Source organism: Salmo trutta, chromosome 16 (assembly GCF_901001165.1).
Source record: "Salmo trutta chromosome 16, fSalTru1.1, whole genome shotgun sequence".
Taxonomy (NCBI): Eukaryota; Metazoa; Chordata; class Actinopteri; order Salmoniformes; family Salmonidae; genus Salmo; species Salmo trutta.
The window spans coordinates 34,117,641-34,133,519 of NC_042972.1; positions in this window are offsets into that span (position 1 = coordinate 34,117,641).

Genomic DNA, 15,879 nt, shown 5'->3' on the forward strand with positions numbered 1-15,879 from the left:
TTAGGATCACCACTTTATTTAAAGAATGGAAATGTCAGAATAATAGTAGAGAGAATGATTTATTTCAGCTTTTATTTCTTTCATCACATTCCCAGTGGGTCAGAAGTTTACATACACTCAATTAGTATTTGGCCCATTCCTCCTGACAGAGCTGGTGTAACTGAGTCAGGTTTGTAGGCCTCCTTGCTCGCACACGCTTTTCAGTTCTGCCCACAAAATTTCTATAGGATTGAGGTCAGGGCTTTATGATGGCCACTCCAATACCTTGACTTTGTTGTCCATAAGTTATTTTGTCACAACTTTGGAAGTATGCTTGGGGTCATTGTCCATTTGGAAGACCCATTTGCGACCCATTTGCGGTCTTGAGATGTTGCTTCAATACATCCATGTAATTTTCCTGCCTCATGATGCCATCTATTTTGTGAAGTGCACTAGTCCCTCCTGCAGCAAAGCACCCCCACAACCTGATGCTGCCACCCCCGTTCTTCACGGTTGGGATGGTGTTCTTCAGCTTGCAAGCCTCCCCCTTTTTCCTCCAAACATAACGATGGGCATTAAGGCCAAACAGTTCTATTTTTGTTTCATCAGACCAGAGGACATTTCTCCAAAAAGTACAATTTTTGTCCCCATGTGCAGTTGCAAACCGTAGTTTGGCTTTTTAATGGCGGTTTTGGAGCAGTGGCTTCTTCCTTGCTGAGTGGCCTTTCAGGTTATGTCGATATAGGACTTGTTTTACTGTGGATATAGATACTTTTGTACCTGTTTCCTCCAGCACCTTCACAAGGTATTTTGCTGTTCTGGGATTGATTTGCACTTTTTGCACCAAAGTACATTAATCTCTAGGAGACAGAATGCGTCTCCTTTCTGAGCTGTATGACGGCTGCATTGTCCCATGGTGTTTATACTTGCGTGCTATTGTTTGTACAGATGAACGCGGTACTTTTAGGCGTTTGGAAATTGTTCCCAAGGATGAACCAGACTTGTGGAGGTCTACAATTCTTTTTCTGAGGTCTTGGCTGATTTCTTTTGATTTTACCATGACGTCAAGCAAAGATGCACTGAGTTTGAAGGTAGGCCTTGAAATACATCCTTCAGGTACACCTCTAATTGACTCAAATGATGCCAATTAGCCTATCAGAAGCTTCTAAAGCAATGACATTTTCTGGAATTTTCCAAGCTGTTTAAAGGCACAGTTAACTTAGTGTATGTAAACTTCTGACACACTGGAATTGTGATACAGTGAATTATAAGTGAAATAATCTGTCTGTAAACTATTGTTGGAAAAATTGCTTGTGTCATGCACAAAGTAGATGTCCTAACCGACTTACCAAAACTATAGTTTGTTATCAAGACATTTGTGGAGTGGTTGAAAAACGAGTTTAATTGACTCCAACCTAAGTGTATGTAAACTTCCGACTTCAACTGTATATATATATATATATATATATATATATGGGTATGTACAGTATGTATGTATATGGATATATATATTTACCCCAAAAAACATTTTGGGGTTTGAAATGATGCAGACAATTACAATGATGGAAGCAACAATCTATCCTCAATATTTAAGCTGATCCACCCACAAAAAAAAGAAAATAAATTAGTAAAAAGAGGACAAGAAGCATACTGCGTTTTCATTACCGTTTGGACTCCATGAATACAATAGGTTAGGGCCAATAGGGCCAATCAAACAGTCCAGCAACATTCATGCGCATGATGATGTTTATATTTGGTGATGAGAACTTCACAAGCCTACTGTTGTCACGTCCTGGCCAGTATAAGGTTAATTGGTATTGTAGTTTGGTCAGGACGTGGCAGAGGGTATTCGTTTTATGTGGTTCAGGGTGGTGTGTTTGTTGAAGGGGCATTTGATTTAAGTATTCCGGGGTTTTTGGGCACTGTTTGGTTTTCATGTATTCTATGGTTAGTCTAGTGTGTGTGTTTCTATGTTGAGTTAATTGGGGTTGGACTTCCAATTGAAGGCAGCTGTTTGGTGTTGCCTTTGATTGGAAGTCCTATATTAGTTGGGTGTGTTTGTCTTGTATTTTGTGGGAGATTGTTCTGTGTTGAGCCTTATGCTTTGCCAGACTGTTGTTGTTGTTGTTGTTGTTGTTGTTATTCGTTCATTTCGTTCGTTCTCGTGGTTTTGTTATTTTGATATTCATTTTGTAAGTAAATAAACATCAAGATGAGCCTGCACATACCTGCTGCGTTTTGGTCCTCCATTACCGACGACAACTGTGACAGAATCTCCCACCAAACCAGGACCAAGCAGCAGAGGAACGAGGAGGAAGGATGGACGTGGGCAGAGCTAAGGAGGAGCGTTTCCAGGGCGATGGAGGAGTTTAGGGAGACCGAGAGGCACCCCCAAGAATTTTTTAGGGGGGGGCACAAGGGCTGTTTGACGGGGCAGGAGCTGCCCGCCAGTCAACAGTCACCAGAGCTGCCCGCCAGTCAACAGTCGTCAGAGCTGCCCGCCAGTCAACAGTCGTCAGAGCTGCCCGCCAGTCAACAGTGTCGGAGCTGCCCGCCAGTCAACAGTCGTCGGAGCTGCCCGCCAGTCAACAGTCGTCAGAGCTGCCCGCCAGTCAACAGTCGTCAGAGCTGCCCGCCAGTCAACAGTCGCCGGAGTGGCCAGACTGCGCTGAACTGCCGGAGTGGCCAGACTGCGCTGAACTGCCGGAGTGGCCAGACTGCCCTGAACTGCCGGAGTGGCCAGACTGTCCTGAACTGCCGGAGTGGCCAGACTGTCCCGAACTGCCAGACTGCCCAGACTGTCCCGAGCTGCCAGACTGCCCAGACTGTCTCGAGCTCCCAGACTGCCCAGACTGTCCCGAGCTGCCAGACTGCCCAGACTGTCCCGAGCTGCCAGACTGCCCAGACTGTCCCGAGCTGCCAGACTGCCCAGACTGTCCCGAGCTGCCAGACTGCCCCGAGCTGCCAGACTGCCCCGAGCTGCCAGACTGGCCAGACTGCCCCGAGCTGCCAGACTGGCCAGACTGCCCCGAACTGCCAGAGTGGCCCGACTGCCCGGAACGGCCAGAACCGGAGCCACCTCCTGATATAGGTGGGTTGGGGTGGGGGGGTGTAGCACAGTGCCGTCGTTGACGGCAGCCACCCTCCCTTCCCTCCCTTTTAGTAGAGGGGAAATTTGTTTTGTTGTTTGGGTTTGTGGTTTGTTTTTTGTTTTTGTAAGGTGCTTCCGGGGTTAGCACCTTTAAGGGGGGGGGGGGGGGGGGGGTACTGTCACGTCCTGGCCAGTATAAGGTTAATTGGTATTGTAGTTTGGTCAGGACGTGGCAGAGGGTATTCGTTTTATGTGGTTCAGGGTGGTGTGTTTGTTGAAGCGGCATTTGATTTAAGTATTCCGGGGTTTTTGGGCACGGTTTGGTTTTCATGTATTCTATGGTTAGTCTAGTGTGTGTGTTTCTATGTTGAGTTAATTGGGGTTGGACTTCCAATTGAAGGCAGCTGTTTGGTGTTGCCTTTGATTGGAAGTCCTATATTAGTTGGGTGTGTTTGTCTTGTATTTTGTGGGAGATTGTTCTGTGTTGAGCCTTATGCTTTGCCAGACTGTTTGTTGTTGTTGTTATTCGTTCATTTCGTTCGTTCTCGTGGTTTTGTTATTTTGATATTCATTTTGTAAGTAAATAAACATCAAGATGAGCCTGCACATACCTGCTGCGTTTTGGTCCTCCATTACCGACGACAACTGTGACAACTGTGCTATCTCGATGACGTAATGGTCTTTGCACCTACTGAGCAGCTAGCACTTGAACGCCTCCAGATGGTATTTCTCGTCTGTCAAAACACAAACTGAAACTGTCTCCCAAGAAGTGCCACTTCTTAAGAAGATCTGTCAGATTTCGTGGTCACATCAGCTGTGAAAATGGTGTGCAAACAGACCCAGAGAAAGTTGAGGCCATCAACAACGTCCAGAAAGCTGAACTAATGGACTCTGATGGAATTACACCGTGTCAAAAGAAGATCCGCTCGTTCCTAGGAATGGTTCTCTACTATGGACACCTCATAGAAACCTGTTCAGCCAAGGCCAAGATGCTTTTCAAACTCACAGCCAAGCCAACCAAACATAACACAGCGAGAAGAGGATGAAAACCTAAACAGAAAACAGCATATGTCATGCTCTCACCTTCTGACTGGACTACAGAGTGCCAAGAAGTGTTCGAGACCTTGAAACTAGACCTGGTGACTAATGTGACCTTAGCTCACCCAGACTTCAATGAGCCGTTCATTCTTGCTGTTGATGCTTTCTTAAACACCCAAGGGTGAAAAGATAGCCAAACCCGTGGCTTTTGCCAGTAGAACACTCTCCCGTTCTCAGATGAACTAGTGGGAAGTCTGTGACTAGTTTTGCCACTGGCTAAAGGGACAAAACTTCACAGCCTGGACTGACAACAACCCGTTAACATACATACTGACGAAACCCAGACTCAATGCATGTGAGCAAGGTTGGGTGTCTAAGCTTACGTCATATAGCTTTGGCCTAAAATATGTTCCTGGAATTAAGAACATAATAGCCAACACTTTGAGCAAAGAACCATTCGTCCAGTCATGTATTAGCCACTGCCTTGTTATAGAGCCATATCTGTCTCTCCTAGATCGAGTCAATGGAGTGGCCAATAGGACTGTACAAGACACATTCAGAGCAAGCAACAACTGCCAAGCAGTGGTGAGCCCACCAGACGGAGACTCACCTGAAGGGAATACTGATGAAGTCCCTTCACCTTCAACACATGGTTCCATTATCTCTCAAGAAATCTCAGCTATCTTGGATGCTCACTGCACTGGTAGCCTGAGTCAAGTACTGGGAAAAGGGGCAGCCATTCCTCAGCTACAACAGAAAGACCACACGCTGCTCTTCCTCAGAGTAAGCTCTTAAGCCTACAGGAGCAAGACAGTACTGTGAGTAGAGCCCTATACTACGTTCAGAGACATCAAAGGCCCAACAGGCGTGAGCATGCATCTGAACCCTGCAGCATGATCAAACTACTGAAGCACCTGAACAAGCTCACCATTCACAATGGTACACTGTACAAGGAGAATATACCCCATCACATGAACAAAAAGCTCTTCCAATATGTTGTACCTGATTCCCTGAAGCAACAAGTTCTCCATGGGCTTCATGATACAGCGGGTCACCAAGGGCGCTCTCGAACACTACCTCTTGCAAGACAATGATTATTTTGGACTGTGATGGAGCGTGACATTGAGAATCATGTGAAGAACGGCCATCGACGCATTGTTGGAAAGACTCCGGAGCCCCATGCTCGAGCTCCACTTGAAAACATTTGCACCTCAGAAGCAATGGAATTGGTTTGTATCAACTTTTGGACTGCAGAACAGAATGATAATAAGTCCATAGGTGTTTCAGTTGTAACTGACCACTTCACAAAAGTCGCTCATGCATTCCCTTGCAAGAACCAGTCTGCAAAGCAATTCGCTCGTCGCCTGTGGAATGACTTCTTCTGCATATATGGATTTCCAAGGTGTATACACTCTGACCAAGGAGACAATTTAGAAAGCAGGCTGATGAAAGAAGTGTTGGAGTTAGCTGGTGTGGAGGAATCACACACTACTCCCTATCATCCTATGGGGAATAGGATTACAGAACGCTTCAATAGAACCCTTGGTGGTATGATCAGAGCTACAGATGATGACCTTCTGCTACAACTGCACAGAGCACGAGACAACTGGCTTCGCACCGTTTATCTCATGTTTGGGAGGATTCCACGACTTCCTGTTGACGTCATGTTTCAGAATGTCCTCGTAGACAACAGTGTAATCAACCATCTGGAGTTTGTATCACACTTGAAGAAAGCCCTGAATGAAGCAGCTCAAATCGCTCAGAAGCACAGCCTTTATGAACATACACACCATGAAAAGCTCTAGAACCGCAAGGTAAAAGGATCAACATTGATGGTAGGAGACAGAGTGCTACTAGCCAAAAGGGGTGGAAGTGGAAAAAGGAAGATTGCAGATAGATGGGACAACCCTATATGAAGTGACATCAGTAAAACCAGACATCAACGTGTTCAGGATCAAGGATCTACAGGCAGCCAAAGAAAAAGTTGCTCACAGGAATCTCCTCTACTCTGTAAAGTTCCTTCCACTGGACAGGGGAATTGACGAAATCTCTGAGGACAATGAAGCCATCTGTGGAAGTGTACCTGAGATACCTGATGAAGAAGAGAACTGTGATACACGGACAGTGAACTGGCTCATGCAAACCACTGAAAGCAATGAACGAGACTTACCTGATGACTTAACTGATGCAGTTGAGAATACTCCTCATCCAGATGAAGAAATGGCAAGCCACCTCAGTGATGTAGTGATTTACCAAGATAGTGATGACCCCAGTAGTGACATCACCCACTCTTCTGTGGACAGTGTGAATAACTTTCACATCTCTGAGCCTGCCCAAGATAATGACCACTCAGAAGCATGCATTGAGAAACCAGAGCCTGTAGTTTGCATTCAGCCTGCTTCAGCCTGCATCAGCCTGCTTCAGCCTGCTTCAGCCAAACAAGAGTTGGTAGATCTATTAGACCTCCAAAAAGGCTTATCTGGGAAATCAATGACCAAGTCATAGATGATTCAGATTCGTTAGTTAGCACTTTGCTTTCCTTTGTCATAAGCGTGTTTGCAGTGTAGAGGAGTAGAGAATGTGTCAAGAGGATAAGCAGAAGCCAAGCTAACACAAATAAAGTGTTTTCCAAGTACTTCAAGTATTGTAGTACGTCATAGTGTGAGAGGTGTACAAGGCATCTCTTTAGTATGCATTAGGTTTGGGGCTTGGTACCTCCCCTTTATTACACACTTCCAAGAGAAGATTTTTACAATTGACATGTACAATAGTGCTCCATGAGATGAACATTGAGTTTAATTGTTTATTTTTTTCTATTGTCTCTATGGTCTGAGGACTAAATGATGTGCTTCCCAATTTTGCAGAATTAGAAATGTATAAAGTTGACATTCAGGGGCGAAAATCTGATATCAACTTTGGAGGGGACAATTACATGAAATTTTCTCAAGAGCAATTCCTGAGGGGGACACCAACAGTAGTGCTGTAACACATAGCCTACATTGTAATATGGTAAATGTATATTGAGGAACCAAAGAAATAAGGTGTTTGCCGTACTCCTAACTACCGGTACCCAAAACTACACAACTAATCACAACAGCAATACCATTGCCTTTAACAAATCTTAGTTCAGTCACCACTTTAAGTTGAGAGTGGGGGTATCCATGGCATTTTCCATTATGTTCCTATTTTACAAGTCAAAAAAATTGAGAACCTTTCATAATGTTGCCAAACAAAGACTCAACAAACTTACCCGAGACTCCCTGTCTCTGCCAGTCTGTCCCTGCATATCTGTCCCCAACTCTGCTGTCTGTGTGCCATCTGTTGCCTGCTCTGCCTAATGACATCATTGTGAAACATTTCCATTAGAATTTCATTTCTTTCTTATGAACATTTTATCAACTAGTCTTTGAGATATTAGGCTACTAGGGTTCTTACTATGCGTTTTGGTGTATTGAAAAATACTCTGATGTCCGTCTTTTATTTTTCTGCCATTTTTCTACCTGGATGGCTGGCTGGCTACACACACAGTGTGTAGGTTATTTACAGTAGGAGATGGGCTTCTATCATCTTCAATCATTCTATTTGGGCTTCGATCTAAAAGGTAGCTAGCAAATGTGAAACGGATTAAAATGACAAGAGTTGACAGCTGTATGAGTTCACCATTTACACAACATATGCTGCAACCTTTTGTAATTGTAATAGTTTGTTTCATATTAGCTGGCTTCCAACAATAGCTGAATTTGAAAAGCTAGCAAGCACCAATTCAGTTTCAGTGGTGTTTGCTATAATCTTTGCTACCCGGGTTAAATAAAGGTGAAATAAAATAAATAAATAAAAGTTCCCTTGCGACAATTTAGCTTTTGCAACGAGACCATTAAATATATTTAAGACAATGGTAGAAGAGAGTGTAGTTGTCACGACTTTCTTCGTCGGAGGACGATATAGCGAAATCGTCATCCGAAAAGGTGGACCAATATGCAGCAGAGTTGGTGTTCATTTTCTTAATTTATTAACAAACGTTGAACACGGAAAAACAAGAAAACAATAAGCACGACAAATGACAGTTTTGCAGGCTAACAAAACACGCAATGCAAAAACAATCTCCCACAAATCCCAAACACAAACACACCCAAATATATGGGACTCTCAATCAAAGGCAAAGAGAAAACACCTGCCTTCAATTGAGAGTCCCAACCCCAATAAATCAACCATAGAAACACAGACTACCTAGACTAGACATAGAATTACCTAAACATAGATCTTAAACCAAAAAACCCGGAAATACTAAATCAAATGCCCTTTTCCCAAAACACCACCCTGAACCACATAAAACAAATACCCTCTGCCACGTCCTGACCAAACTACAATACCAATTAACCCTTATACTGGCCAGGACGTGACAGTAGTTCTGTTCAGTTTGGACTTCAGTTTATCGCTAACCTTATCACAGGGACTTTGAAGCAGTAACTTACATCATCTGCATGCTGATCTTGGAATAAATTGATGAGAGCAAAGATTCCATCTTTGACGACGCCACATAAATGGAATAGGTACTAGCTAGCTTAATAGTTAATATTTGCGCGCTAGCTCTGCATATTCAGCTAGTGTGTGTGCGTGATTGACTGGATTAACCTCACGTCAGTTACGTGCATTGAGTGCCTTTCAGACAGTAGATACGACCTCTCTGTTACCTAGCAAGCTAAGGAACTGGCAGTGGATCAAACCATTGTGAGGCAAAGGGTGGGGGGGTCACAATCTTTTGAAACTTAAAAACGCGCTATTAAGTGTCTATAATCAGCACAATTCCTTTCATTGCATATTATTAATATTATTTAAATTACATAGTTATGTTTCAGTGATATATTGGGGGGGACAAATCATATTTTTCCCAGGATGGGGGGGTCGTGTCCCCCCCGTCCCCCCTGGGATTTCCGCCCCTGTTGACATTACATGATAAAATCCACCTTTTACATTGTACATTAGCAATTTATGTTATTAGTAAATACTGTTGTTGGTTTGGCATCAAATAAGTCACTCTTTATATGTTATTTGCCAAATCTCAGTTTTCCATGTGGGTTTTATGCTAGCTAAAGTTCCCTCTTTGAAGTTGGTACTAACTTGAAAATGCATCTTCTTTCGGAGTGCTATTTGTATCCCGTCAACTACTGACCATTAATCCATACTGTGTTTGTCCCATCATTGCAGGTAATTTATGACAAATGTTTAAAGTATATGTTTTATAAACTCATGAGCACCAGCCAGCGCATTAGCCTAGTTTTGTTAACTTAGGAAAATATGTGGCACATTCTAGGTGTATTATATTTCTTCGCAACAAGAGTGTGACATTGAATAATTTTTCAGATTAATTTTACACATATTTTGTGTACTAAAATGGATGATATTTTATTCTGATGTTGTAAATGTGAGATTACACATGGAAACGATGCATTTATTTTTATCATAGTAAATTAGGAATTATTAGAAATTGTTAAATCTACTATACAATCACAATGACTTTGATAGACATTTCAATTGTTTTTTTTGTGTCACAGCTGTCGTGGAAGATAGAATGGGACCAAGGCGCAGCGGGTTGCGTGCTCAACATCTTTATTATAAAAATGAGAACACCACGAAAAAACAATAAACAAACTAACGACAGGAACAGAGTAGCAGGCTCAACAAAAGCAGTGCTAACAAATAAAACAACCCACAACCCCAAGAGAAAAACACACACCTAATATATGACTCCCAATCAGGAACAACGATATCCAGCTGTTCCTGATCGGGAGTCACAAGACTAACACAGAAACAGAACAACTAGACACTACATACAACACACAACTTCTGCCATGTCCTGACCAAATACTAAACAACTACTCCCTCTGCTGGTCAGGACGTGACAGTACCCCCCCCCCCTAAAGGTGCAGACCCCAGAATGCACCTTAAAGAAAACACACCAAAAAAATCTCCCAATACTACAAAAAAATATATAAAAAAATACCCCCTAAACAAAAAGGGGAGGGAAGGGAGGGTGGCTGCCGTCAACGACGACACCTGTGCTACACCCCCCCTCCCCAACCCACCTATATTGGAGGCGGCTCAGGTGCGGGACGTGGACCCCGCTCCACCCTCGGCGCTGCCCACTTAGGTGGCGCCCCTGGCCGCGTCGGAGGACTGGTGGGCGACCCTGACTGCGCCCAGGTGGCGGGCGATTCCTGCTGCGCCCGGCTGGCGGGCGACCCTGGCTGCGCCCGGCTGGCGGGCGACTCTTGCTGTGCCCGCCTGGCTGATGACCTGGCTGATGGCCTGGCTGATGACCCTGGCGGCTCCGGCCTGGCTGGCAACCCTGGCGGCTCCGGCCTGGCTGGCGACCCTGGCGGCTCCGGCCTGGCTGGCGACCCTGGCGGCTCCGGCCTGGCGGCTCCAGACTGGCGGGCGGCCCTGGCGGCTCCAGACTGGCGGGCGGCCCTGGCGGCTCCAGACTGGCGGGCGGCCCTGGTGGCTCCAGACTGGCGGGCGGCCCTGGCGGCTCCAGACTGGCGGGTGGCTCTGGCGGCTCCAGACTGGTGAGGCTGGGCTGACGCACTAGAAGCCTGATGCGTGGGGCTGGTAGTGGACGTGCCAGCCTGGAGACACGCACCTCAAGGCTAGTGCGTGTAGTGGGAAACACTGGACCGTAGAGGCGCACTGGCGGTCTCGAGCGCAGGGCTGGCAGCTCCAGACTGGCGGGCGGTTCTGGCGGCTCCAGACTGGTGGGCGGCTCTGGCGGCTCCAGACTGGCGAGGCTGGGCTGACGCACTAGAAGCCTGATGCGTGGGGCTGGTACTGGACGTGCCAGCCTGGAGACACGCACCTCAAGGCTAGTGCGTGTAGCGGGAAACACTGGACCGTAGAGGCGCACTGGCGGTCTTGAGCGCAGGACTGGCATCACCCCTACTGGCTGGATGCCCACTTTCCCCTGGCACATGCGGGGTGCTGGTACTGCGCGTACCGGCCTGAAAATACCCGGCCTCACCACAGCACCCATCACCCCAAAGCACGGGACCTGTCCAGTATGTCTCTACCCAAAAAGGGTACGGGGAGCTGGCCTGGGGCTCCATCCACGCCCAGCCAAACTACCCTTGTGCCCCCCCCCAAAAAATTATTGGGGCTGCCTCTCGGGCTCCCTTACCAGCCGTGTTCCCCGGTCTTCACCAGATTTCCTCCGCTGCTTGGTCCTTTTACGGTGGGTTGTTCTGTCACAGGTGTAGCCGTGTTGAATAGACCAAATCGCAGCCGGGATATGAATGCTCATCTTTTAATTACTTTAGAATAAAGCATACACGGGAAAACAATAAACATGAACGACTAGACAGTTTCACAGGCTATGTACTTACATACAGCAGTGCGAAATAGATAAAAACACACACCTAATATATGACTCCCAATCAGGAACAACGATATCCAGCTGTTCCTGATCAGGAGTCACAAGACTAACACAGAAACAGAACAACTAGACACTACATACAACACACAACTTCTGCCACGTCCTGACCAAATACTAAACAACTACTCCCTCTGCTGGTCAGGACGTGACATTTTGTTAGTATAATATACAGCAGATTTATGGAGAATTGCTGTGGGAGTGCTATTTATATCCCGTCGACTACTGACCATTCATCCATACTGTGTCCCCCATGATTTTAGCTTTGGGAAAAAATTCACTATTCATCCATTGCTCCTTCCTGTGTTGACAAACTGACTTGAGGGACGGGACCAGGAAGGTCACATTAGTGCACAACACATTAACTGTCTGTGACTAGGCAAAAAAACCTTCCAAGCCAAACCTTCATATTATAAACGCTAATCGCTACACACCGCCTACATCGTCGTCACCATATTAGCTAACGTTAAGTCAACAACATAACTACTATAACTAACGTGTTAGTAAACCCGCTACAATCATGCAGTATGGGCCCCCGGTGGCAATAAATTAATAAAACCCTTAAGCTACCTTGACTTAGATGAGTTCCAGTGTTGGATAGCCATAGCCAGTTAGGTACCATAGAATCCGTCTCTGTTTGAGTCGGGTGTTTGAGTAGGCTAAACTAGCTAGCTGCATTCACTAGCTAAGTAAGTGAAAGTGGGAAAACAATGAAATGTAGCTAGCTCTCTCTTGCTTCTCCTTCATTTTTGAAGAAATGAATATGTTCAAAACTGTTCAACTACTGTTTTTCTCTCTCCTAGTGGGCAAAATCTAAATTGCGCCTAGTTAGACTTGGGTATGTCATTTTAAGCGAAAATTGAAAAAAAGGGTCCGATCCTTAAGAGATTTTTAACTGACTCGCTTTTCAAAGATGTCTAGAAATGCACACGTTTTGTGCTCTTGTAGGAAACAATCACTCCCCCATTGCTGACTACAAATGATATATAACTGGGCTAATAACTCACTCACTAGCAAAGGTTATGAACGAATATGTGCACTGTGTACATGTAGCTCTCGCTTTGATCTCAAGACAAGCTCATTCTGTACAAACAGTCCAGTTCAAAGTGAATATATATATGGCAGTGTTCTATTTGCAGTAGTGGAAAAAGTACCCAATTGTCATACTTGAGTAAAAGTAAAGATACCTTAATAAAAAATAACTCAAGTAAAAATGAAAGATACACAGTAAAATACTACTTGAGTAAAAGTCTAAAAGTATTTGGTTTTAAATATACTTAAGTATCAAAAGTAAATGTTATTGCTAAAATATAGTTACGTATCAAAAGTAAAAGTATAAATAATAAAAAATTCCTTATATTAAGCAAATCAGCCCCATTTTCTTGTTATTTTAATGTATGGATAGCTAGGGGCACACTCCAACACTCAGACATAATTTACAAACTAAGCATGTGTGTTTAGTGAGTCTGCCAGATCAGAGGCAGTAGGATGACCAGGGATGTTTTCTTGATAAGTGCGTAAATTGGACCATTTTCCTGTCCTGTTAATCATTCAAAATGTAATGTGTACTTTTGGGTGTCAGGGAAAATGTATGGAGTAAAAGTACATTATTTTCTTTAGGAATGTATTGAAGTAAAAGTAAAACTTGTCAAAAATATGAATAGTAAAGTAAAGTACAGGTACCACGAAAAACTACTTAATAAGTACTTTAAAGTATTTTTACTTAAGTACTTTACACCACTGTCTATTTGCATATTGGCCTACTGCGTCGGTCTGTGTAGAGTGCGTTCCCGAGTCGTGTTTGTATATGCAATCCTACTCGGATGCGTTCTGCCTACAACAAAATCTATTGTAGCCTATAGTTAGTTTTGTTTCGGGATGTTGCATCGACAGGGGCTAATGTACCGTTGATTCGATCACAATTCCCACAGTAGCGTGAAACATTGATAGAGTTAACTAATGGGGAAAACTCTAGAAAGTTGAGTGAAGTTCAATCTCGTGTTTCTCTGTGAGCGCTGATATTTCTTCTGTGTGGCAATCCGGGGGGAGCTGCACGCCAGCGCACACACGGCAATTTAAAGGGAACATTGCTCACCACCTCTTGGAAATCATTTCTGGTGTGTCTTTGGGATAAACATTTGTGTAATTGTCCCGCTGAAAAATAAAACTCTTATCCCAGGGTTAGATTTTCAGAAGACTACTGCAGGTTTTCTTCTAACTTTTTACCTGGGTTTGCTGATGACAATTGCACCCAAACATGATGCTGCCACCACAATACTTGAAAAGACTGTGCAAGGGTTGTGTAGACTTTCACTAGGCACTGTATGATCATTAGCACATGGTTGTGGGCTATCAGATATTAATCTTAATATATAGTCTAGAATTAGCTGCAATATGTAACTTTTTGGACCCGACAAAATTCACCTTGGGCTGCAGGTGGTTAGAGTGGTTAGAGCATTGGGCCAGTAACCAAAAGGTTGTTAGATCAAATCCCAAGCTGACAAAGTAAACATCTGTCATTCTACCCCTGAACAAGGCAGTTAACCCACTGTTCCTAGGCTGTCATTGTAAATAAGAATTTGTTCTTAACTGAAATGCCTAGTTAAATAGAGGTTAAATAAAAAACATGGAAATGTGAGTTACAGATCTGTCATTATCATTGAAAGCAAGTCTAAGAAGCGATAGATCTGTTCTACGTGCTCTGTTTCTATGCTTCCCGTTCTTACGTTTCATTTTTGCATTTTTTACTTTCTGTTTTCTACACCAGCTTCAAACAGCTGGAAATACAATATAGTCGTTTAATTAAATATATTTCACAGCAGTTTAGGTTGTACAATGATTGTCTACACTATACTTGCATGTTTTGTCATATAAACTGAAATTAGGAGAACTATTAGAATTTTAGCAACCAGGAAATGGCGGCGCTATTTCTGCACAGTGCACCTTTAAATATGCTTTGTCGAAAGTAACAATTTTTGGGGGCAACAAATAGGGACTTTGGAGCTGACTACAACTATTTCAATACAGATCCCCAAAAACCTCTAATTGTTTTAACTATTTGAAAACAGATTTGAAAAAGCAACTACTTAAAAAAATACATTTGAACACAGATCTCAGGAGATTACTTATTTTCCGAAACTGTTGGATTGGCTACTTTCAACTAATGGCAGGGCTGTATCTGGAATTGCAAAAAGAATGCACACACAATTTCTATACTATTCCAATCTATCTGACAGTAGATCATATTTGATCGACACAGTACATTTCTAGCTGAACATTCTGTAAATGCCCATTCTCCCGAATGTCCATTGCCCCAGGTGTAGATAATCATTTTAAACCAAATATATTTTGTACAGATAAGTATTAATAAGTTGTAAGGCTCAATTACTGTATGACTCTTTCAACATGCACTGAAAAGGTCGAAAACTGCAATTTATTGTATTAAAATACAAAAAATACTACAGACAAATTCATAGCCATGCCTAACAAAAACAACTTTGAACCTCTTTGTCCATCTGAGGGTAAGTATTCTTGTTTCAAACACATACTGTGCCATCTTTAAATGGATAGTTCACTCAGGATATAAACTAACATGATTTTCCACCAAACCCAGAATTCCGCCAAACCCAGATTCATCCATCGGACTGCCAGATGGTGAAGTGTGATTTATCACTTTACACCACTCCAGCCGACGCTTGGCATTGCGCATGGTGATCTTAGACTTGTGTGTGGCTGCTAATGAAGCTCCAGACAAACAGTTATTGTGCTCATGTTGCTTCCAGAGGCAGGGACTCGGTAGTGAGTGTTGCAACTCAGGACAGACAATGTTTACACGCTACGTGCTTCAGTCTAGTTCTGTGAGCTCGTGTGGCCTACCACTTCGCGGCTGAGCCGTTGTTGCTCCTAGATGTTGCTCCTGGTCTTCTTAGTTCATTGACTTTCTTTGAACCAGAAAAAAAGTGTCTTGCTTCCTCTTCTGTCTCTGACTCCCTCCTTTTTTGGGACAGTTGGGACAGAAGAGGAAGCGAGAAATCAGACCAGACCCAGTTGCTAATGCATTGGTGCCTATGGAAGAACCGGAACTGGGACATTTTTTTTCAGTTGTAAATGGACCGAGTAGGACGTTTAATTTATCCACCATATTTGGTTGGGACACTTTTTCCGGCTATCAGGGAGTTTTCATTCAGTTCGTTTTTCAGTTAATTTATCTAAAGCAATCCCTTTAAATATTGTGTACTTTTAATTAGAATTTGATTGGCACAACACTAGTATAGCCTATAGAGAATGCTTTCAGAATATAGAGATCAATGAAAGATAGCCATCAAAACATATACATATTCATGTCGGT